Consider the following 27,418-nt stretch of genomic DNA (forward strand, 5'->3'; position numbering starts at 1 on the left):
CAAACTATTTTGTTCGTGGAATTGTATTTGTGGAAAAAAAATTCTGGATATAATGAAGCAACAAGAAGTAGCATAATAGTTGAAAATAAAATTTAAGAATAAAAATGCCTGTGTAGAAGACAATCTCCATCCACTCTTTAGTTATTGCTGCCTTTATTCAGCAGCATGCCACATTTCCAGCTTGATGGGGTATGGTGAAAGTCCTGACTCATTTTTTTACCTTCTCTTCCTTATTCTTTTTCTTATGCCTAACTTATGCTTTGATTGCTCAGGCGTCCATTTCAAAAAGGCATCCACTTCAAAGTAGGCAAATAAACAGACCAGGACAGGACTAGATAAAGATCCAGGTTCCTTCCCCCTACTAAGTCTCCTTTGTTTTAGAGATCTTGGCTGATTTCAATAAATGACCATTTAGACTATTTGCTTGGTTTTGTTTTTTTCCTTCCTATGCTTTAAATTTCTGCTCTTACGTTATAAATTTATCAATAAAGAATGAGCCCTCAAAACCTTAGGCCCTCACCCTTGACTCCTATAAAAGTAAAACCCCAGACCCCTGTGTTCTCTCTCTCAGTACTCATGAATGCATTGTGTATGCCCCAGATATGCTGTGTAATTTCCAGGTCTTGTAAGTAATAAACTTGTATCTTTTTAAAAAGTTTCCTGACGGTTATTGCTGAAGGGCATCTTGCAATCACAATAAGAACCACAAGGGCTGGTCCAGCCACAATAGTGGTAATTGATAGACCGAGAACTATACAAAACACACCGCTGTAATACACTTTCTCTCACTTTATTCCCTTGGACTTTTTCGCTCCCTCTTTAGATTATAAAAACACAGAACCTATACTCTGAAATAATGCTATGATGCATTGAATGCATATCTTGAAGCCTCACAGAATTTAGTGAGTCCTATGGTAAGTGAGGGCTCTGCAGCAGGCCTGGCTGTAGTAAAGCTCCTCTGAAATTTGGGCTAGCAGATCCAACAATGCTTTAGACAGTGGTGGATGAGCATAATTTTTAAAGTCTAAGACAAGCTTCAATAATAAAGTCATAGCATAGACTCCTAAAATTCAGGAGCAAGCCCTTAGCTTTTGTGGCAAAATGTCTATTCTCTCTTTGAATAGCAGATTTCATCAACCTGCTGGGACCTAGTGGAGACTGAGGACTTGTCTAGAGAATAACAAGTGATTGCAAACAAAGCTGTTTATTATAAGCACAAGTATAAGTTTAGGAAGGCACAGAGTGGCCGTGATGGTGAATATGGGAGCCATCCATGGGCCCAACAGAAAGAGCTGCCTCTAACTATGGTTTATCTAATTGCTGCATCTGAGGAATCCTCAACCTTTTGTTAGGTAGCTAGTCAGATAGGAGCGACAGGGGAAACAAAAGAATAGAGGCCCAGCTAATAGACCACCCAAAGAACACCCCAATGGTAATAGAATTCTGGGTAAGCACATGTGCACTAGGCGGAGTTATATAGCAGCCAAGTGTCAATCAATATGACATCATTGCCAGCCACCAAGAATGCCTTTGGAACCACCCATCATAGCCCAAGTGTAATGCAGAAATTTCGACTTCTGAGCCCTTTTTTTTTTCCCTTTTGTTACCTTTTGTGTGGACTTTTGTGGCTTTTGTGACCCTTTTATCCTTTTTGTTGTTGGTTATTATGGTTACAGCGCTCTGTTACAGCTCTTTACTGAAATCGCATGCCTCCTTAGGGCACGCTTTGTCTTTCTAAAATATACTTTTAATAAATCTTTTCTAAATATCACTGACCTGTGATTCTCCACTGTGCAATTCTGAGGAAAAATGCTAACTACACTTCTGCACCGTCATCATTCCTCTCTCTCCCCATTGCCTTTGGGGCGACGCTGAACTCCAGTTGGTCCCAGTGGTAACACTTCTAGTAGTAGTGATAAACAGAGTTCTTGATTTGGCACTCTCCTTCAAGACAATAGCTGGTCCCTACAGGCACAAGTCATCCTACCAGAGGCATGGATAAATATTTATGGTATGTAGAAAGAAATATTAATGGCACATTACATAGCATAATCACTAAATCTTGTATTCCTAGATAGCCAGATATATATCTTAGCTGATTTTCATAGTCAAAATCTGTGACTTTGAAACTTGTCTAACTTTTTGAAATCTTTTTTTCAACATGAGGAGTTATAGTATTTAAGATGACTAAGAAACTATCTTTATTATTTAAACAATGCTAATAATTTATCTTCTTCAAAAATTAATAAATATATTTTTATAGTTATGAATAGTAACTTGTAGACTTATTTCTGAAAGTTCTTAATAAAAAGACACAATTTATTTACTTCTTTTATATAGAAGATTAATAAACATACAATAAAATATATTTTATATTAATATTAATTATATGATTAAAATTTATAAAACATATGTTCTTTCTTGGAATGTTTTGGCCCCTTATTAATTTAATAATCCACAGTGTTTTATAAAGACTATCTTATTTCAAAAGCTGATCGTATAACAATGAATTAGTTAAAATGGTATTATATTATATTTATATTACACTCAGAAATTAATTTATAATTAACATACAAGCTATTGGTATTTTCACATTATTTCCTCCATTTCTGAAAGAAAGTAAAATATTAAAATCTGTCCTTGGTAATATTCCACAGAAATATTCAACAATAAATTATAATATTAATATGTAAATAATTCTATGCTATCATGTACCAAAAATACTATAAATACTGTGTTAAATGCTGGAATATGTTTTCTAACTTGTCAGCATACAATTTTACAATATTTTATTTGCCTATAAATTTAATGAATTAAACACACATAGTTTGCCTATATGTATGTATATATATGTAACTTTTGAAACAAACCCTTTGATAATTTTTTTATCATTATATTTCTATTGTTAAAAATTTTGACTTCAAGGAAATAAATGTTAGGACTACTGAAAGTAGACACCTGAAATTAGCTCTGATTACAAATTTCCTTTCTGATGTAGCATCTACTTATTTACAGATAAATTCTTAGGAATTTCAAGAACAAAGATTAGTTAATTCATTTGATAAATATTTACCAAGTACCTACCATGTACTAGGTCACACTATAGAAACTAGACCTATTGCATGGAGAAAAAACAAACGATTCTCAAATCTCTTTAAACTACTACATTAGTTGGAAGAGACAGACATGAAGTAATGAAATTTGCATGGGATTTAGAGACCAACTTCTATTATTTTACCTGTGTTTCTTGATTTTCCAGCCAGATAGTCAAGATTTCAAGTCTTTCTCATCCAAGTTCCTTTATCTATTTTTAATTATAAATTAAGAGATTTTTTTTGATAAAACATCTACAAAATTTTGATTATTTTGCAAAAGCTTTTAAACAGTTTTAACTCTTTCAAGTCACTTGTTTACTCCTCAAATTACAACTAAAGTCAATTTCAAGGATTTTTTAAAATCTAACAAATGGATTCAGAGGTGATCTATGCCCTCTGGGAGATTTAATTAATCAATCAGTCAATCATCGATCTAAATAAATATATCTCAAGAAACCTAAAGAATTATTATACATTATAATTTTTAATTATTATTAAAAATACACTACTATGCACAAAATTGGAGTAAATTGATTCAATTTCTAAGGATTAAAAACTAGGGAAATTCTTCAGTAAATAAAATGATTACTTTATAATGAACTTTTTTATAGAAACAAAATCAATACCTGACATACACCTTTCAGATAGGTACCGTTATCATCCTAATTTATAGATGAAGAAACTCTGGCAGAAAGAGGTAAAACATATTGTCCAAAGGAACACATTAGCAAAAGAAGAAAAAATCATTTGAATCTAGATAGTATGGTTCTGGAATCAATATTCAATTTGGTTGCCTCTTACAAGGATTCAAACAGTTTATCTGTAGAGTAATACTTAATATTTTGTTCAGCTTAAAGAAAAGCAATACATATTGTAGGTCTCTGTAGATGCAGACAGATATTGATACCTATATTGAAATTTGAAAAATCAAGATAAAATTCATCATCCAAGAAAAACAATTCCATTGAACTTAATTGTCCCTTTGTTAAATATATTTGAAAAATTCTCTTCTAAAATAGAAATATAGACATTGCAATTGATTCAGTGGCAGCATGAGGGCATCCTAAGATCATGGAAATAGTTGTTGAATCACTTATTCCGGTCTTTGAATATAGCTTTCAGACATATTTCTTTTACTAATACAAAATCACTTTACAATCTGTCTTCCTGCAATAGCTGAGAGATAACAATTAAAACTCTTACCTCAAAATATGTATTTGTTAAATTTCATAGAAACTTTTGTTCATATATATTTTTGCTTTTCTACTTATTCTCATAATTTATCCTATATTAGGTTAATATTAATGTAAAGGACACTATTGGAGTATCTGTTCGGTCTTTCTCTGAGGATGCTTGATCAAAATAAAGAGCTGCTTGCCTGCCGTTTATGTTTTTCTCTGTTTCCCCTTTTCCTCTCTGAGAAAAGTAGAGAGACACTTGATCAGTACTTGAAAGTCAGGATTTCTGCATTGATAATTTAATCTGAGAGGCACAGAGACCAGGTACATTAAAGACTCCTTCTGAGCCTCGCATTACTGAAATGGAAATTGTTCCTGTAATCTCTTTAATATCCCTTAAAATTACCTTTTTATTTTTTTAAGACTTGGTGCATGATGTTTTTTATTTCATACAATAAAAATACATTTTAGATTAACATGGCATGAAAATTATGTTTAAAAATCTAATTACTCAATTATTGAATGAAATAAAGCATATTTAAGCAAAAATATTTTTGATAAATCAGAATATTTAACATTTACTGAAATAATATAATTTTTAATAAATTTGATATGTAGAGAAAAGCATACATTTTGCAGTCAGACAAAACTGCATTTGATAAGTGGCATGATATCCCCTGTTTTAGTATACTGATTTTTAGAGTAGGAAAGTAATAGCCAATAAAGAGAAAATAAATAATAACTAAATTTAATAGCAAATAAATAGCTAATAAAGAATGAACAACTGCCTGAAAGGCACCCTGTTTGTTACCTACTATGCTTTGGGTGGTAAGAATTTCCTTCCCAATCTGGCCATCAACATCAGCATCATATCATGATATTGTGAAAAAGAATTAAAATGTGAGAATTACAGAATGAAATACACTGCATATAAAAAGTTACCAATAAATATTAGTTACTATTATTATTTTCGAAAATTTATCAGCCCCCACCATACTTTCTTACCTACAGAAGTTATATCAAAATATTTTAACAGTACAGTTTAGCTTTTGATTTCAAACAATTCTGAGAACTATATATTTCAAATATGTATGTTTGCTTGAAGTATAAATCTGAGGCAAAATAAAATGCTCTACAAAGCTAGTGTGAAATCTCATATACTTGAAATTCTAATACCTGGCAACTATATATAGCTACAAAATGTTTGAGAATATAACATAATAAGAGGCAAACTAATGAACAATAAAATAAGTTACAAAGAAATACTAATGGGACGCAACTTCTCAGTGATCTACTGTGTGCGTGTGTTTGTGTGTGTGTGTGTGATACATTTTGAAGTAGTAGCCATCATGATAATACCATGTTCCAAATTGATGTATATATTACCTTGATCACTTTTCTATTTTCTCACCTTCACCACTTAGGGTTTTAGTAAGAGCCTACTATAACTGGTTTATGCTTTAATTCTTACAACAGGAGATCCAGGCTAAGCTTTTGATATACACAAGCATACTGAAAATAATGACTATATACAGGGTAATATAATGCTGACATACACATATTTATGAAGCAATAAAACTTTTGACAGATCATTTCATATTGCTTCTACAGCATGCACATCAACATAGGAACCATATGTTGGGAGATAATTCTCCATAAGTCTCTGTTTCTTTATACCTTGCAAGCCTTTGCTTTTGCACGACCTGCAAACCTTTCTTCCAAGCTATCTTTTCCAGAAAAAATTATATAATAAAAAGCCTTTGATGACTGATGTAGTGTCTTTGTGTGGTATAAAGGGCAGGCATGCTTCCTGTCATAAAATTTTCAGGTTTCCTAAGCTCAGTGCCCCTCTACTACGAAACGATCTATTCCACATGCAGCATACACCAGGGCCCACTTGTGTCATCTTATAGGACTATGAAGGCAAAAGAAACTGATGCAAATATATTGATGCTTATGAGTAATAAATTTTTTTTCTCTGATCTGACCCAGAAGTCATATGCCTCTCCCAGTATCCATTAAACTATAGCAGGCTAATTCGTTAGCTTTCAAGTAGGGTAAAACCTCAAACTCTTCAGAATTCTTAATAGTTTTAGAAGAGGGATGAAATGTTTAAAGGGTATAAGTTTCTGGGAGAGGAAGGACGAAGGCCTTATGAGGCTTTGAGGGAAGTCCGTGGGAATGATCAGCAGAAGTAACCATTAGATTGTATGGTGCACAGGGTAACAAATGGTGCTCTCTATTGTAGGCTGTTAATGAGAATTTATTGCAGAGGTAGTTCCAAGTGAATCATTAGGAATTAGGATCAGACAGCTGCCTGAAAGATACCTTGTTTGTTGTTCACTGTGTTTGGGTTAGTAGAAACTTCCTCACCAACCAGGTAGTCAGCATTAATATCTCCCCATAGTAATGTCTATTACTACTGTGCCATACCTTTTCATATAATGGTTGTATAGTTGTGCTGATTTGCTTAGGAAAGAGCACATAGAACTTCTTTAAAACTGGCAACATCGGGGCCATTTTCTGGCTCAAATCCTCCTACAAACATTTCAAATTTGGGACCATTTGGATATAAAAAAATGTTCTCAGAGTATTTTTAATGTATACTTGCTTGTAAGTGAGATCTAGTCCCATTTGGGAAAATTTCCCCCAAACAGAAAAGCCCTTGTGTGAAACCATTGATGAAGCACCAAGTCTACATTTCTGACAAAAAAAAAGGTAACCTACAAGAGAATGACTGAATGGAATCTAAATAATTATTACAGTAAGTCCTTCTCCCCGAAAAACTTACCTTCCTTGTATATCAAAACCAGAGAGTTTAAGAGAGTTTGCCATGACCACATGAGAGCAAATAGCCCAGAATAAGGTGGAGTACTAAAAAAAATTACTGCTGTATGAACCAACGCCAAGTTAACCATGAGGTAGAAACCACACAAGCCCCCAGCCAGAAAGCAATTCCAAGTGTTACAGCTGTTGAGTCAAGGGATTTAACAGAAACAATTGTGTCAGTAATAATTACCTTGCTGCCTTATATAAAGTTTTGCATAGACAGAAATAATTGGAAGTTGATTTGGTCGAATAGTGAGCAGCTCAGTAGAATTGGCTTCACATGAAAAAATGACTATCCCTTTGGGAAAAACTTTGTACTACAAAAAGCAAAGCTCTTGAATCAAAACGTTCCTTGATTCTCAGAAATTTTCTAAATGCCTGGGTTTGATGTACTATTGGTTTGTCTAAATTGCAACCAGATTTTGTTCACTAGGCTGCTCTGGATATTCAACCACATGGCCAGTTCTGTAGTAAATAAAATGTGTATAATCACTCTTCTCCTTGGGCAGAACTCAAGGCTATTTTCATTGCATTAAACATTACCCCTTGAGAAAATTTGTTATATTTTGACTGACTTTTGGACTGCATATATTTTCTTAACTGTTTGGTCTGCCACTTGGAAAGCTACAGATTGCCTGGCAAATTAAAGTTACTCATATTTGAGACCACAGACTTTGGGAACAAATTGTGGCTGCTAATATAGCCATCTGTGTCACAGTTATACATTATTAAAATAGGAGCCCATTCTCTGATAACCTGTCTGGAATTAGACTAAAGATTAAACCTATATTACTTAGGTAGCTATCATTGCATTTGGGATCTACCACTGCATGAGACATGGAAACAGAGCCACCACCACAGACTGAGCAAAAATAGACTGTTTTTGATAAAAGATATACCACTTCATTTAAGAATTGGAACTGTGCCCAAAATTGACTTGTTTGAGAACTCTATCTTAATCTGGACATTTGTTGCTACATTGTATAATAACATTTCTTAAGATTTTGTCTGGTTTTAACACTAGAACTGGGGAAATATTTTTTTCTTTTTAAGGTGTAGGGATGACTGTAAGACTTATTTATATAACACTGGGTAAGTTTTTCATTCCTCTGTGGATTACCCTTTTTCAGATATATAGACAAGTGCAGGAGGTCTCATTGCATGGAGTGTGGTCCCTGTCTAGTTTTGACAGACAACCTTCATTAGAACTTTGACCCTTTCTTGGAGCTCATCCCTCTAGACCTACTTTTAATTTACAATATTAATGTTACAGTCTGACCAACCAACTCCAGCAAGCACATCATTAGATTCTTTGTAACTAAGTTATGTTTTCAGCAATCAGTACCATTTTCAATCTGACAAGAGCGAGTGTGTTTTTCATTGCAAAAACTATTCAACAATATATTGATAGTCAAGATTTTTAGGAAAGCTTCCATGCTTCTTACAATTTTAAATCAACCAAAATGATTTCTGATTTGAATTCCTTTACCTTGTCCTGGCCGAATATATGAAAAAAAAACAGATATATTGTACATTCCCTCTAAAACCAAAAACTAGACTCAATTATTAACACTGAACTAGAAATCTTTCTGGAAGGTTGCATTGGACATAATGCCAATCTACCCCGCCCTCCCCACCCCCCCTCTTGAATAATTAGATAACACTATGGAAATTCTCAAAATTGTGACTGATTCTGTCATTCCAGGGGTGGCATGAATATTCCCAGATTTTTATTTCTTCTATGGAAACTAGGCATTAACTTCCCTCTTCCGTGAAAACATGGTAACTTGCATGTTAGAAATGCTCACGAGAGACCCTAAGTGTTTAAAGAAACATCGCAGTAGAATCTCTGATGAATATGGAGATCTCTCCAAAATGGTGATACTTTCAGTTACTCTAGGAAGATTTCTGGAGTGATAATTGATTTATTATTTTTTAATGTGCATCCTGCTGGCAGTTATTCCTACCATGAGAGTCACTTCTGTTAAAAAGTATGGTAGGAAATGTATTTTTTACTTTGGCTGAAGTGATTATTGATTCACCTTGGCCATGAATGTCACTTCAGGTTTATCTCAATTCTCTGTTCATAGTTTTAATGGGTGATATAATTTCACTAGATTTCTTTGTGGGCCAAGAAAAGTCTATATACTGCTAATATATCCCTCTGTACCCGTATTAATACTTTGGGCTAAGGGAAAGATCATTACAGAAACTTAAAAAGAAAGCCACTTGAATTTCTGAGGTAGACCCAGATGGTAAGTGGTTTCTTCGGCTAGTTTAGTTTGTAGACTGGTAGATAAGTTTGACAGGTAAAAGATAGAACACTCATTTAAATGCGAATATCAAATAAACAACAAATAATTTTTTTCACATAAGTGTTTTCTATGTAATGTGTAAGACATACTTATATTAAATGATTGTTTATGTGCAATTAGCATTAGCTAAATATTCTGTATTTTTATTTGTCGAATTATCAACTCTACATGAGAAGCTGTTGAAGTCAATATTGAAAGATGTTCTCAACCTATTTCCTGAAGTCCTGTTAATAATGCCTTAATTTAATACTGCATGAGAAAATTGAATAAATTTGATCTCAATCTCTTAGGACAAATTATTCTGAATAGCATATTCATGGATAATTCATTCAAAGCCAAGACATTAGATGGAATAAGGGATAGATATTTTTGAAACATAATTGTCATTTGAGTGAAAGTGTATTTTTTAATATATTGACTGTACCCATCTTGAAGAGACCACGTATAGTATTGTAGCTGCCTAGTAATATTTTGGAATTAATTTATAAATATATGAATGAAATTAATTAATACATTACTATGCAAAAATGTAATTACTAGATCCTTATAATTAATGGATCCTTAGCAATGCATTATATGTGTCATTGCAAATCATAATGCATACTATGAAAATTTATTTGTCCATAATTAGCAATTAGAATTGTAGCCAATTCTCACTTAATAAGTATAATTTACAGAAACTTTTGAGTTAAAATCTGACCTCTGTCTTTGGGCTCAAGTCTTAAAACTCACACAGACCACGTTCTGGTCTGCTCATGCCCATAATTCCTCTACCCTAAACTGGCCCCATGACATCACTCATCACACTTGCCTTAGTCATTCTGACTTCATGATTTGTACTTGTTATTCTGCCTTCAACTGAAATTTTATCTGTCATGATCTGGCTATATACAAGACAGAATCCTTAATCATAGCCAAGAAAGAATCTTCTTAATCTGACAAATTAATTAAAGTGAGTCAAATCAATGCTGTTCTAGGTAAATATGAGTAGAAATATAATATCTGAGGGATGGATTTTATACTTTTATCTTTTTTTTCTTTGCTCTGCTTAATCAATTTAAAAGAGACAGTATGCAGTAGCTTTCCCTAATCAAAAAAGAGTTCTATCGCCCATCACTTCCTTTCCTAAAAGTGAGATTTTTCCCCTAGTAATTGTCTTTATTTTCACAGAATAAACTTTATATCTATATAAAATAGGATAAAAATTTCAAATTTGTAGAGGAGTAGAAAAGTACAAGGCGGTGACCCTGAAGTACCAATGAACCTACAAACTTGCATGAAATATTTAAGATTATGAAAAAAAAATCATTTTGAATTAGAAAATTGGAGCAATAAATGTCCTTTGCATTTATATCATATTCTGTCCCTCTCAATATATTGTGTGGCTTCATCAATTTGGGCATACCTATCAGCCAAATGATATAAATTCCAATTTATTAGGAAGTTCTTTTTTGGAGACCTACAAAAGTGACATTCTCTCTGCACATATATTTTCAAACATGCAACTCACAAGAGAAGTCCCTTCAACCACTGCAAGAAAATGACTGGCAGAAGGCATTGTTTCATACGCTCTTTGATGCAGTTGGTATGAGACTTGGAGTTAAAAAGAGCCCTTTGTAAGTAAAAGGTTGAATAGTATGAAAGGCAAGCTATACAACCTCTAAGTATTCTTAAGGGAGTTTGTTCCTGCTCTTTAAAACCTGCCCTTTTGACAAACTGAAATGATTTCAAAAGAAAATGATTACCAACATGGTACATTTTACTATGAATAAATAGTGAGCAATAGGTTGAGATAAAGGTCAGCTGTGGTTATTGGTTAAATCTGCAGGACAAATCAAAATCTGTTACTGCTGAAGGTAAGAAATGCATGTCTCACCATGCATTTACCTCTCTCTAATAAGAGATAATTCAAAACTATTAGATTTAATAGAAATTACTAATAATACTCCATTAGTTGTCTTTATAGTGAAATAGTAAAAAAGTTTGAGTGGCCTTGTTCTTTGGCTTTAGTGAATTCTTTTATAACCTATCCCAAAGAGATCTCCTGTATCATAGTGAATTTTAGAAGTAATTCAGAACAAAACCTGAGGGATGTCATTTTATAGAGAAGTGTCCTTTGACATTTTCATTTATAATTTTATCTTTGTAATTGGATAAATATCATATCTAAAATGTATTTCAGAGCAGTAAAAAAGGTAGATTTTTAACTATTTTCAATATTTCTTTGATTTTCTAGTGTCTTCAATTCTTCATGGAGATAAATTTTTGTTAAGTTTTGTTTTCCAAGTGAGGTTTAGCTCTCAATTGTATATATTTAAATCAGTGATGAAAATATTGTATAATTGATTCAACACATTCTCACATTCTTACATTAGTGTGGGGAGTTTGAATTGATAAATCATTTATAAAATACTTTTAGAAGATATATGTGAAGATACTTAAGAAATTGATAATTCTATGTGAGGAAGGAACTGATGAACAAAAACAAACAAAAATTTGGTTTATTTACAGCACAGTTTCTGAGAACAGAACTTTGAACCAACCTATAATGAAAGAATAGTTAAATAAAATTTGTGAAACCTTAAAAGAACTACTGTGATATCCTTTGCTCAGTAAAGTTTTCCCTTACCACCCTATTTAAAATTTCTTTCCACCTTTTTGTATAGTGTGTGTTTTTATACCTCTGCTAGGGCCGTGTAATACTCCTTCCCTTCTCTTGTTCTGCACTGTATCTGAGGATGAATAGCCTTCTCCCATTTCAACTGGCATCTGGCAGTGTTTGGTCAATGAGAGGCAGATGTAATCAGTTGAGGGGTATGAGGAAGAGAGGAGCACATGGATTTCCCCTCTATCTCTTCACCTTTGGTTGCATCTCTAGCAGTAGCTATGTAAGTTCTGTGGTTGTAGTTTGTCTTTGTTGGGTTCCCTATATCAAAAATACCGTAGACTGAATGGCTTAAACAGCAAAAGTCATTTCTCACAGTTCTAAAGCATGAGCAGAATGAGGTCCAGGAGGATTTGGTGTCTGGTGAGAGCCTGCTTTCTGGTTCATAGATGGCTATCTCCTCGCCTTGTTCTCATATGGGAAGAGGGATGACGGAGCTCTCCAGGTTCTCTTTGGTAAAAGCACTAATCCCATTCATGGGGGCACCAATCTCATGACCTAATATTCTCCCAAAGGCTCCACCTAAAACTATTACTATATTGGGGATTAGGCTTTAACATATGAATTGTAAGAGAGGGGACACAAACATTCAGTCTGTCATGATTCCATATTTTGCAAATGACTCTGGCCTCTGGGCTCTTGTAACTCTACATGTTCCATTCGTTGCTCTTCCTGAGAAGTAGAAGCATTCTATTACTAGACTCTGGATTGCTTTACAGACATTGATTCAATTTTCCAACCTAGCACAATAACCAGAGTGTTAAATTTCCTCTCTTTTAAATACCCAGAAGGGTTTCTTTCCTGACTCAACTCTAACTGATAAATTAGTATTTGTCAAATTTACCATCTTGCTAATTTATTTTTGTTATATAATGTATTTTTTTTTGGAAGCACTGTAACTATTTCATGGGAGCACTACCATTAGACCCCAGAGTTGTTTTGAGTAAATTCCACTTTCAGTAATCAAAGAGGGTTTTTTTGGTAGTTTCTACTCCTTCTTCATTCCAGAACCTTCACTAATGTTGACGAAATCTTGTTATAGCCATGGTAGTACTTTAGGCACTTCTGAGAAACTATATTAACCACCCTATGAGAAAATGTTGACTCACTAATCTGGTTTCTTTTTCTTACAGAACTATTTCAGTGCATTTTGTTTTAATTATATTTGTTTGACTTTCAAATTAACTGCCTTTTTTAAAAAAGCTAATTATTTGAATAGCAAGAATGGTATTTTCATTTTTTCAGCATGCAACTGGGCCATATAGATGACTTGTCATAAACCAAACTTACCAAGTAATGCAAAGCAGTTCAACTATGCTCATGGAATTTTAATATTTTTTCCCCTGTATTTTGAATTTTTGCTTAGCCTATTGAATTTGTTCTAACATTTTCATTTTTTGTTGTTGTTTTACATCATATTTTGAGATAGTTTCTTTTCACAATATACTTGATTTGTCTTTGGAAAGTGGTCCGAAATTATCTTAGATCTCAAAACAAAATATTAAAATTCCATGAGCATAGTTGAACTGCTTTGCATTACTTGGTAAGTTTGGTTTATGACAAGTCATCTATATGGCCCAGTTGCATGCTGAAAAAATGAAAATACCATTCTTGCTATTCAAATAATTAGCTTTTTTAATTAGTTTTACATTAATTTGGCATATTTGACTGGTTACGATGGTAGAAATAAATGGAAATCAACATTTTATACCATTTAAACCTTTTAGTTTCTGTTTTGTTTGTTTTTTACTCTGCTGGTACTCCAATTTATTTTTCTTTTTTCATATAAGAAAATATATATTTACTTTTTTCCTTGAATTGAAATATATACTTAAAATAAAATTTTTAGCAACCATAGGGGTAATGTAGAAGGCATTTTATAATTTATTTAATTTAAATTAGTAGACTTACCTGATATTTGTCTACAGTACTTTTCTCAAGAATTTTTTTTTTTATGACCATGGAATCATAAGAAAAATTCTATTTAGGGCTATATGAAATAATCACCCAAATAACAACATTTTTTCAAAATTTAATTTTCTCTGTTGTCTATTTCTGATAAACCAAAGTTATGCAGATTAAATTTGGGTATTTTAATGTTACAAAAAAGAACCAACTAAATAGTATCCATGTGGTTATTTATTTTGATCCACTGATAACACTAGGGCAAATTGTTGAAGATATATTATAATTTTCCCCAACTATTGTGATAAAGAACAACAATAATTAAGTTAATAGTGCTATTTTTATATTCACTGGACTTTTGAAATATTTATAAACAGAAAACAGAAAGTAATACAATTTGCTAATAATTATTCTAATTTCATGCAAAAATAAACTAAAGTGACTTGCAATAATCATTGTTAATCTAAATTTAATATTGTTTATATTTACTCAGAAACCTGCCTTAAATTGGGTTTCTTTCACAATATAAAGACATTCCACTGTCACATAGTAAAGACATGATGCTAAATCTGTGTTTGTTTTATATACACATCATTTTGTTTTGCATGAAAAAAAAAAAAAAAAGTAGGTCATTGTTATAAGTAGCCTAATGAATTTTGAAGCATCTCCAAATAATTGTTCCACAAATCAAGCTTAAGCTGTCCTGGCTTAGACTGCTACTCTCCTCCAACCCATTCCAGTTGATGAACACCACCTGTGGTACTCCTAATTCACAGCAGCAGGCAATAATTTCCCTTGGATACCCATTACCAGTAATTATTCCCAAGATAGACTATTAGATATGGCTTGTGAACATCTGAGCTATAAACTTGAAAAAAATTAATTCTAATATTTCCTTTGAGATTCATTTGTATCTTGGTGACAACATAAATTAATAGAATTCTTTTTTAAAAAAAGACATAGCCTTATTTAAAAAAATAAAATAAAATTACATTAAATAATATTTTTACAGATTTTTCAGGGTTCTTATGTCATTATTTTAAAATATAGAAACAGTGGTAAATCCTGTAGAAAAGGTAACATGAAGTAGTTGGTAGTTAACCATTTTTTTCCTCTTATACTGAAGCCATTTACAAAAATTTGGCTTTGAGTACATAACAATTCATGTGGTTTAGCAAAAACATCACTGCTTAGAAAGAAGAAAAGAACATTAAAGAAAGCATCAAATACATTTTACTGAATTTGAAGCCATGCTAAATTCACAAAAATTTAAAGTGGCTACTTTAAATATCCTTTAATAAAATTATAAATTTATTTGTAAAAATTCAATATATAATTGCATATAAGCACTATCTGTAATATAAGCACAATTTGTAATATTAAAATGACATACTTTTCATCTCTTAGTTTTATAGAGTATATATATTTGGGTTTCTTGATATCTTTGTTCATTTTTTGACACTTAAAGTAATTATAATATAAGGGACACATGTCTATAAAAACTTATGAAGTGTGTATTCTTTAGCTCTTCCAGTCTGCTACAAAATGATAGTGTATGACAGTTCACAGTTATTTTGTCTGTGAGAGAGAATTCACTGTCAATAAAAGTTTTAACAAATATAAATAACTAAAAGTATTAGTAGCAAAGAGAAACAACTTTGCATAGAAAATTCACATGGTGTGATTTTGCTCAGGAAAAAGAGAGTAATTTTGCCCTAAAAAAAAATCATGACATGTCCTAAAATAAGAGGAGAGTATAGGACAAAACCTGAGTAAATATTTAAAGTGCGTATGTGTGTTTACTTGCTTCCCAATAATCATTCCCTGTTTCTACATCCTACATCCTTTAAGCAGCCACATCACCTTTGTGCACTTACTGCTTAGTCTTTTCAGATACAGACTCATTTAATTTATAAAGTTATTAATTATATTTCAGCAGCATCCAACCATTTTGAAGTCAGAGGATCTCCCAGTGCACTTGGTCTGACGTATTACCTAAATTCCCAAGAGTGCTGTTTTAATATTAGATAACACATATTTTAGATTTTATCACATTTTTTTACTAAATATTTTTCTTAATAACTACATAGAGTTCTTACATTAAATTTAGGGATATATACCATTGTTCATTCTCTTTATAAGAAATGAATCTGTGATAGCTTGTGAAGTAGCAATGAGTCTGTTCTTTTTATTCTTCTGTTAGACAACTATTGTTAAAATTAAAATAAACATAATAAATCCTCAAATTGTTTGAACTATGAATTGAATATTTATTAAAATTCTCTATGCAATCATTTAACCTTGAAAAATAAATTATAATTAAAATAGTTTCAATATGTATATGAGCTTTTCTCAACTTGTATGTTTAATATTTAGATATATACTATGTTTTAACTTCACTATATTACTGTGATGACTTAACTCAGTTGAACAGAACTATGCTTTACTCCTTTAGACTTCTCTTTGACCTAAGAGGCTAACCTTTAACTTCTTCACCCACTCGTTATAGTTTTGGACAAAAGATAGGGGGAGAGAGAGTGCTTAGTATATATTCTTCCTGCTCTGTCCATGACGGGCCACTGTTTTGTCAGGGGCTGCAGTCCCTATGATCACAGTGGCATTTGGGTGGTCCCACTTCCATAGCTGTAGCACTTACTATAACCTCTGATAAAAATAGTCTTTTCTCTGTGAAACTGGGTATGGTAATAACTTCTGCTATTGCTAGTCCTTGGGAGTGTCACCATCCATTTTAGTTCTACTCAACTCTCCATCTACTGTTGTAAATAATAAATTTATTAAATTATCTCTAAAGAAATGATTTTTGCCATCACTTTTCTGTCAGACTTGGCAAGATTAATAAATAGGCTAACCAAATTTTCAGCAGAATTAAATCAGACTAATGTAATATTTTATTAGTCATATGTCGCTAAGTGATAGGAAGAAGTTGAGTAAATAGATGTTAGAATTTTCTTTCTACCTGAAATATTAGCAGGAAATTTGACAGCAAAAGCTATTCCATACACATGTCTGCTTTTTCCTCCTAAGCTATTTTAACACTAGCTAAAATTTGAAAGAAGGTACAATGTTCTGAACCTAGAAACAGGTATTGACTGCTGTAGTTCACTTTACATTAATCACATTAGCATGTAGTTAGAAACAAATATACTTTTAGACTACATCCTAATCGTGACATGTGGGGTTCTGAACAGCTGAGAGTTCAGAAAGGGCTCTTAGTAAACAACTCTTTCATCATAAATCACATCTTTACTAAGAAGGAGAATTTCTGATCTATGAGAATCTTCTACTCTAAGTATGTGTGTCAAGAAGTAGAAAGCAGGGCAGTTATTGCAGCCTCTATTTGATTTTTTTTTTTTGTATACACATATAATAACAAGTTTTTGTTTCCTTTTAAAACCCTAGTTTATTGCAAAGTGCTATTTTCCATTGCTCAAAGAGTCTGAGCTAGAGAAAGTTTAAATTGGCTACAGATAAATGAAGTTACCTAGCAAGTGCTCTTGAAGCTCAACGGATGAGACAGAGGTCATGATTCAATTCCTTTAAGCTTTATAGGGACAAGATATTTTAATACATGTACATTTTCTGCACATCAAATAAATATTTAGGATGTCAGAAACAGAGTTGACTTTCATTGATTCTCAATGCTTTATTTCACCACCGACATCAAAATAATATTATAGTCTGTGACATAAATCAATATAAATAAATTACTCATTGTTCCCACCCAGTAATGAATTATCATAATGGAATGTAAAATAATTTGACAAACCAGAGAAGCTGTAGTGGCATGAAATTTAAAGAATTAGTTACTAAAATTATAAATTTATAAAATACATACAGTATATATTATTAGTCTCTCAAAGTGATTAAATTAGCATATGAATAAAATGTAATTTCCTCTAGGCCCTCAGTATTTGTTGGCTTAAATATTTTTGTTTTCAAATATCCTCAATATATCCTGAGCCAATCTTCCCTTTCTTCCTGGGTTGGTAATGGTATTTGTTAATATGCTCTTTTACTTTTTTATTTAGTGGGTTAAATGTCATAGTCACAGATGTGTGTTGTCACTTTCTCTAAATGAAATTCAGCAGCAGCAGTTATTTACAAATGGTATTGACCAAATGCCAGAAATTCATGAAAGAGGAGAGGTAAAGAAAGTAATAAGAAAACTGGACAAGGAAAATTGATAAAGGGGCATGCCATACTTATCTTATGATTTTTGACAAATGTAGGAGTCTTTTTGGACCTCTCTCCACAAGAAAATTGAATTTTCTTTTCTTAACAACACTTTTAATCTTTCCATTTTTATCTTTTGCTCTATTTTGCAGTGTCTTCTGCATCTTTTTTTCTCTTATTCTTTCTCTTTTACCAAAGTAAATGTCTTCAAAGCTTCAGCCACTCCTCTAAAAAATATTTGCCTCGTTTTAAGGCTCTGCTCTGACACCTATGCTAAAGGTTCCTAGTGTATTTTTCCCACAGAGAATTCTCTTAGGGGCTCCCATTGACTCATAATTTATTACTTGAAACCTGTTCCGCTTGTATGGTACTCAAAAACCTTTCCCATCATAACTCTTTTTTCTAGAACTTTGTTTTATACCAACTTCCTGGGGCTTCCTTACTGTATGTATCCTTTATCTCAGATTTCTTCCCTATGAAATCACTCAACAATTGTATCTGTTTTAATTTAAAGTAAAATATATTTATTTAAAGTCAACTTTATTTTCCCTAATTATTGAATAAGAGCAAAGATCAATAAGATGTCCATACCAGAAACTTTAAACATGAACATTTAGAAAATACCACGTTTTAGCTCTCTGTTCGGTATCCCAATTAGAATGCAGCTGCTTATGAGATTTATTTTGCATTCTCCTTTGGGCAGTCAAGATATTTGTATCATACCAGACTAGTGGATTTAAAATAAGAGACTTCAAGCTATTCAAAGTATCTTATAATGGATTGGATTCTCTAGCAACTGCTAAAGACACATTCCATCTAGATTTTTTTTAATGAGCAAATTACAGCTTCTCCAACAAGGAATTATTAGAATGCATCTTAAAAGACCTAGCTATATTATAAAAGCTAATTTCTATTTATGCTTTCATGAATATGCATAAAATTACAGCTAACCAGCAACTAAATTCTACAATACTTGTGTCCTATGGTTAGTAATAAATGACCCATGATCAGCAATACTAAATAATGTTCTTCCCACGTGGGGAAAGATAAAAATTTAAAAAGATAGAATAAAGATTATAGTTATTCAAATTGGCAGAACTTCTTTTTGATGGGAAAATTTTCTTTTTTTTTTAAACAAAAACATTAGCCTTTCATTACATACATTCACCTCTGCTTTGGTGTTGAAAAGTGTCTCCTTATAGAACTACACTGCCTGGGCATTGAAAATGCTGGTCACAGTGAGGTGGAGTACATGGTTTTCTGAATTAAAATTTAAATCCTGCATAAAATGACAGTCATACATTTCCAAGTAGGAGAGCATAGAACTAAAGAAGTCATGGACAGTGTGGGATCAAAAGAAATAATAATGTATTCAATCTGTATTCCCTAATGGAGTATCTCTAGATGGGGCTGATCTCGTTACGAAGCATCTACCACATGAGCGTCAACCACAAGTGTTGCTGCAAATCCTTGGGTATTAAGTGTGTCTGTGGAGCCAACTTGTATTTAGAATAAGATAAACATAATTTCAAAAATTCACACAAATGTTGTTTCATCATGTAGTGTACTAATTTTTAAAAATAATTTCTACTGAGGTTATGAAAATTGGAGGCATCGATATTTTAGAGTTGTAATATCTTTATTTTAATAGATATTTCTAATTTAGATATTGACAAATGATTTCTAATTATATTTTAGAGAGCAATACTTGATCGCAAGGTTTTTATATTATTTTCTTCATATAGATGAGAACGAGTAAATATAAATTCTGTGTTAGCAAAATTCCTAGTTCTTGAAAACCAGTTTTTACTTGAAATGGATTCAATGCCCATGAGCAATCTTGTTATGACAGTGTAGCAATTGTATCCTCAGGATATTAATTTATAATGGTGACTGAATGATGACATTGAGAGAATAACGCTTTTGAGAAGAGATTTTTCTTATTTACATTTTCCTAGAGGAGTAAGCCATGCCATGCAGGTACACATGATTTGGTCAGGAAATAGAAAGAAAGAGTAAGGGAAAACATAGGTCAGAGCCTTTATTTGAGTTTCTGCAAGAATAGCAAGGCAACGCATGAGAAATAGCTTAGGACTGAGTAATTTAGATAATGTAGGCCTATTGAGGTGATTTCTAATTATCTAGTAGTTGGCCCTGGGTGATTTAAGGCTTGAGAAATTTTGGTTTGGTATGTGAGAGAAGAAGGAGTTGTTCAGATTACAGGCTCTGGATGGCAGAAGAGTTGTAAACAACTTTTGCCATTAGTTTGGCCCTGTAATTAATGGATCCCAAATATACAAACACAAAATCTAAAGAAACATAGAACACAATGCTTCTGAGTAACTGATTTACTTTGATTCACATTTTCTTGTCTCTATAATAGTATTGATTCATGTTTTCTATAAAAAATCAGTGATAAGTTAATTCATGACATGATTGTTGTCTGTGTAACTAAAAATGATATTTTTGTTTGTTTGTTTGTTTTTATTTTTTATCAGTTGGGTGAAAGTCTGAGGCAGACAAATGGTTAATTATGGTAGATTAAACATAGGCATTTATCTTTTCCATCATAGAAACTTACTACTGAAACCAATTGGAATAAAAGGTTAAGAACCCACAAAATATGTGTGTAGAAGATAGCAGAAGAGGTGTCATGAGAATCTCGGAAGCAAGAAAGTAGATACATAAGGTTATCTAACATCAGAGAAAGAAGCAATATAAGCTGACAAGGAGTGAGGAGATATGAGAAGCTAGGCAGTTTTCCCAACAGACGTTCTCTCTTCTCTGCTTCCCAGTGCTCAGAAATTGGAGGTACTAAGTACTTAATTTTTAAAGGTTAAATTCAAATTTGGAATAAACCCAGGCACACTGATTTTTTTTTTTTTTTTTTTTTTAAGAATCAGTTAGAATCTTAAATGTCCTCCTCAAATCAGGAAGCCAAGTGAAAATAGATATGCAAACCTAACAGAATTTTGGGGGTTTATTTTATGTAAAATAAAATAAAAATATAGTTAAGGAAGTGAGCTTTGTGGTGAAAGGTTAAATAGTAGATCAGATGAAGAATGAGATTGCAGTTTCATTTTTCTTCTCATAACCCAGGATAAGGGAGCCTAGTATTTATACTATACTGAGATTTAGGATTCCCTACTTGAAAGTATCTGAATGCCCTATGAAAAAAAACGTTGGCTAGGCTGGATTTATGGACAATTAAAAAGCTGTGTAACAAAGCCACTGACAACATATATGCAAAAATTTAATTATTTCTTTTTATAGTGTTTTTGTTGTATATGTAGGCAAAGAATAACATATCATTAAATTTCAGGGAATAATGTCTAACATTAAAGAGAAAAAGAAATTCTGCTTCTTCCTAAAATACAGCAGATTGATATAAAAAGTAATAAAATCAAAAAGAAAACAAAGAAAAATGAAATGCAGGGGAAAACAAAATTATATAGAGGAGTAAAAAACATTGAGAAAAACAAGATTTCTGGAATTTGTTTCCCCCAAGGCCTTTGTCAGTTCATAAGGTACATATCTCTATGATCCAAAAGCTCAGAGCTGCTCATAGACACATGGAGTGGTAAAGCAAAAAATGGAGTGTGGGTACTACAGAACAGCCAATACAGTATAGTTTAGAGGTGATAAAATTTAGAATACAGTCCATTAAGTTTGAAAAGTATATTGAAAATTTTAAATGGAGTACTTTAAGGGTAATTTAAGAAAAATACAACCTAACAACAACAAAAAAAAGCCCTGCAATTTAAAAATGAACTGGATTATTTAAATTCCAAATATCATAATATCGAGATATACCACCCATTTCAAAACCAATATTTTATTAAAATTATATAATAGCCTTTTTCTCTAAATTATTCTCAGTATGAAAATTGTCATGAACATGTTATAGAAAATATGTGAGATGGGAGGCATTACTGTGGCCATATTTGGAAAATGCAATATGCTACATGGAGCAAAGCTGGACAAAATGGACAATATTTTTTGAGAAACATCTCTTAGAATTAGTAGAGTGTGTGTTCATATGGCAATAAATTGAACCTGAGAACAGTGGACAGAGTATTTTCTAACCAATCATATCATAATATCAGACTTGCCAACAGAAACCACCATCAAGTGGGATGCTTGGATTTAGAATAAAGCATGAATAATTCTCTGGAGGGCCCTCACTCTGTGATGGTAAGATTTATGTGTCAATTTGGCTAGGCTATCATACTCAGTTATTTAACCAAACATTAACCTAGGTTTTGCTGTGAACATTTTTTTTTTTAATGTGTGTTTAACATCTACAATCAATTGACTTTAAATAAAATTGCCTTTGATACTGTGAAAGTCTTTAAGAGCAACAACTGACCTTCCTAGAGAAGAAATTTATTTTAAGGAATGCGATTGTAGGAACTACTAAATTCTAAATTTTTAGATTTAGAATCAGCAAGCCCTCACATTGGGAACTTAGGTAGGAGTACCTTATGAAGTTTGAGGCAGACTTTTTCCTCCGGAAAATTCAATTTTTGCCAGTAAGGCCTTTTAACTGATCGGTTCGGTTGTTTTTCTCTGGAGAACCTTGCTTTATACCCACTCCCAGTGTCTCAACTTTTGTAGTACCCTTATTATCCAATGAGTAGGAAATGATTAAACAGTCATCTAACCTCTTTCTTTATTATGGGATTACTTCTGGAGTTAAAAGGAGGTAGTTTAGTCAATCTCCTTATGAATATACAAATGACAGGATTCTTAGCAAATAAACTAATAGTATTTATTAGAGGGAGGATCCTAATCTATGGAATAAATTTTCCTAGTAGATTTTACCTCATTGTCCTAGGATTATTTACGTAGAAAAACAAAAGCAAACAACGATAACAACAAACTTAGAATGAAATAATAAGATATGACTCCCTGAAAACTCTTATTTAAGCTATGGAACTACCTGAGCAAAAAAAATGAATATTTAATAATGGAAAAGTGACAGTTTACAGCAATGAGAACCTCATATCTTAATTGGAATCAAAGTGAATTCTAATACAAGAATAGGTCTGGGGAGTTGAATTAGCAATGCTATTCCTCTCCCTTTTAACCTGCAGCTTACAGTTATTTGTACTCCTAAGTAATTAATAAAGCTTGAAATTCTGATTTATGTAAGTCTGATTTGATAATCTTTAATAATCTAATTCTTTGTGTTATCACATGGGATTCATTTAGCAATTTGGAAATATAAAGAATGGTATATATAAGGAAACTAAAACTCCATGCTATTCTATTTTTGATATTATTCTGTATTACAATTGTGATTGTCATTTCTCTTGTTCTATGCAATACTGTGACTAAGCATTATGCAACGGTCATATTATGATGACATATAATCATTTTAAACTTAGTATGGACAAGTCTATTAGTAAATGTCCTCTGAAATTCAGATTATTAAGTGCCAAAAATAGTTTAGAAATTATAATGTCAGTCATTCAAAATCCAATATTTTGATGAAGTTAGATAATAGCTTTCTCTACCTTCCCATACTTGCTACATATTCTTTAAAAATGTATTTCAAAATTCAATTCTTCTTCCTACTTCCAATTTGCCTTTAATTTATCTAGTTACCAAGTAAAACCTATTACTGCTGTAAAGCATTTTAAGATTGAATGAGGAGATTATATAATTTAGTATTATTTAATTATTCAAATTTTTTCCACTTCTAAATGATCCGTAGGCCTTTCTGAAATGACCAGCGTACTGTTTTATTTTCTTCTTTTTTATTTTGTTTGGTTTGTTGAATAATATGAAACAGATTAAAAAGTCATTAAATTCATTTGTAAAATCTAAATTCACATTGGATTTAAGAAACACTTTTTCTAAAAACATAAGAATGTTATTTTTTTCATAATAAACATATTTAAGTGTATTTATAAAAATGTAGCTATATTTCAAATAAATGTGTTTAATATGAAGCATAGTTGAGTAATAAAAGTTTCTCTTGTTGAGTAATATTTTCTATAATTTACAGAAACTATAAAAATAACCTAACATTTAATTTTGTCCATAAGTAAGTTAGCCATCTAAATTATTTGCTTATGATTTTTCAGACACTTATTTTAGTATATTTAACCAAATGTGGGCATAATTATCAAAGAATTACATACATAGTAAGAAATAGTTAAAACAAACAAACAAACACTATCTCTTGCTGAATAGCATTTTCCTGAATTCTATAGAGTGAGTATAATAAATTTATCAATGTTCATCAGTAAGGTAACTTCTTACTTAATATCATTTGCATATATTATGATAAAACCAGTGTGGTTTGTTATTCTCAAACATGTGCTCCATATTCTTTTTTTTCTTTGAAAAGGCCCCCATGTAGAAGATCTCATTTATATTAAAGTTATATGTAATATACAGTTGTATTTAAAAATTTGGAACATGGCTCTTATACAAAATGAATTTTTAGCTTAATGAATATTTTAATATGCCTTGCTATTAGTCCATTTATAAGATAAAATTACTTTTTATAAAATTATGTGCAAAATAAGGCCACATGGACAGAATAGGGCAGTGATATTGATATTAGTAGTAATTTATCAGCTCTATAGCTTTTAAATGAGGATAAGCTAGTCAAAGTGGCAGCCTACTCTCAAAATAATCATTTTAAGAACATATTTGTAGATACTCCTTTTATCTCACGGTCAGTGAGTCATTTGAGAAAAAAGTAGCTACATTAATTTTGCTTCAAATCATGAACTAAGTTTCTTTTCATTTGGTCCTGTAATTATAAAGGCATAAGCAATCTGTAGATATAACTATTGCTGTTTTGAAAAGCAGTGATTGCATACTGCATCTGTACATGACAGAGGATAAAAGATTAGCATATAAATTGACAGTGCTGCAAATCAACAATAAAAATTAGAGAAAAAATGCCTAGCATGAATTTGAGGGCAATTTTGAGAATAGTTTAACCAATCTTCCTTTATGCCATATCAAATTTTGGCACTTTTGTTCAGTTGTAGTCAATGTTTTGATAGTTACAGAATTATAGAAAAGGCAAGTTCAAATACGTCACTGAGTTGCTATCCGACAATATTCTACCATCACTTTAAAAAGAAAAAGAAAAACATTTCATGTGAAAAATCCAAGTATCTAGCTTGGTTATCAAGATACAATATGTTTTACATATACAGAATCATAATTTTATTATCTCAAAATTTATGATCTATAAAAATGTTATGATATATGTGCTATTTTCAATATATTTTCAATACATGTGGATTGTTCTTTAACTTAAAATAATTCATGAATGTGTTTTTTGCTTAAGTTGTCAAAATGTATAAAATTATATCTGCAACAATACATATTGATATAATTAAGATATCAGTGAAACATATTTATATGTTCATTTAGCTAGATTTATTTTTGAGGAAAATATTAACCTTTTTCATCAATTATATTTTCATAGCATACTGAATGATAATGGAGTTTCTCATTTTTTAAAGATTTGGATTGTGATCTGCTCAGCAGTGCTTTAGCTTTGGGATTCACACTATGTTGGGTTAAACAGATGGCTCTGGAGAGGGCTTAATTTTGTTTTCCAGATATTTATGAGTACATGCATATATTGGAAAGTTTTTATGATGTCATGGCCAGGGCTTCTTGGGCCACAGAAGTAATTTTTATTTGAATCACAAACCCATCAGGCATAAAACAAACAGTTTGTAAAGGAAGAAAAGTACCATATTTATATATAGATGGTATGATAATCTACATAAAAAGTTCCAAAGAATCTGCAAAATACAAAAGGAAACTACCTAGAACTAATTATTGGGTTTAGTAAGAAAAAATTACAATGTAAATACACAAAAATTAAGTATGCTTTTATTTATTAGCAACTTAAAATTTTTTAATAGAACTTAAATTCTAGAGCAAACTCAGATGGTTGGTCACTCTAGATAGTTGGTCACCCTAAATAGACAAATAAATCAGTGGATGGAATGGAGAGCCCAGATCCAGAATAGAACCGTGCATTTTTGTTCAACAGATTTTACATTAAGTTGCCAAAATACTTAAATGTAAAAAGGAGACTCTTTCCAATGAAAAGGAGATGAAAAAAATTGGAAATCTATAAGCAAAAAAAAAAAGAAGAAAAAGAAATACATGATCACTGTATCATTTACAACATTTGACTATTAATGAATCTTAGAAATGTGAGAATGAAAACTATAAATGCTTAAAATGAAATGTAGGGGGAAATCTTTGTGGCATTGTGTTCAGCATACATTTATATATAGAAAACAAATAGCACAGACAATAAAAGAAAAAAGTGATAAATTGTACTTGTTGCCATTTAAAAATGATGCTTTTTCAAACACTCAAAAAAATTTAAAGAAAAGCCAGACTCAGAGAAAATATTTGCAGAAGTCACATCTTTAAAATCATGGTATCTAGACTATATAAGGGACTCATTAATATATGAAGACATATCTAATTAGCAAATATACAGACTATTTCAACAGAAACTTTTATAAAAAAATGCAAAAATAAAAAAATGCATAAAATTATTAGTCATTAAGATAATTAAAATTAAAATCCATTAAATATGTTAAATACCATTGCATATCCACTATAAAGACTTTTATAAAGACTGGCAATGTGAAAGATCAGTGACCATACAGAGAAACTGGAATTCTTACATATATGCTGCTGGAACTGAAAAAATGGTACAGCCACTTTGAAAAACTGTTTGATAGTTTCCAAAAAGTTAAACATTCAATTTAAAAAAGTATACATCAGTCCCACTTCTAGCTACTTATCCAAGAGAATGATAATATCTTCATTCAATGAAATGTACATGATGTCCCTTCTTTCACTTCTGATATTTGTGTTTTCTGCCCTCTCCATTATTTCTTAGCCTGCCTAGAGGCTTGTTAATTTGATGATCTTTTCAAAGAACCAGCTTTTGGGTTAGTTTATTTTCTCTACTGATTTTCTGTTTTCAGATTCATCGATTTCTTTCTTTTTGTGTTTGTGTATGTGGTCATTCAACAATCATTTATTGAAGATTGTTTAGTGTCAGACTTTGCTTTAGGCTCTGGAGCTAGAACAATGAATGAGACAGACACAATCCTGGACTCAAAGAGTTTACATTCTAGTAAGAGATAATAAGCCATTAAGGAAATAGAAACAGAAATATATTCTAGATATCAGACAGTTATATGTTATGAAGAAAAACAACATAGG

Source organism: Pteropus alecto, unplaced genomic scaffold (assembly GCF_000325575.1).
Source record: "Pteropus alecto unplaced genomic scaffold, ASM32557v1 scaffold72, whole genome shotgun sequence".
In the NCBI taxonomy this organism is placed as follows: domain Eukaryota; kingdom Metazoa; phylum Chordata; class Mammalia; order Chiroptera; family Pteropodidae; genus Pteropus; species Pteropus alecto.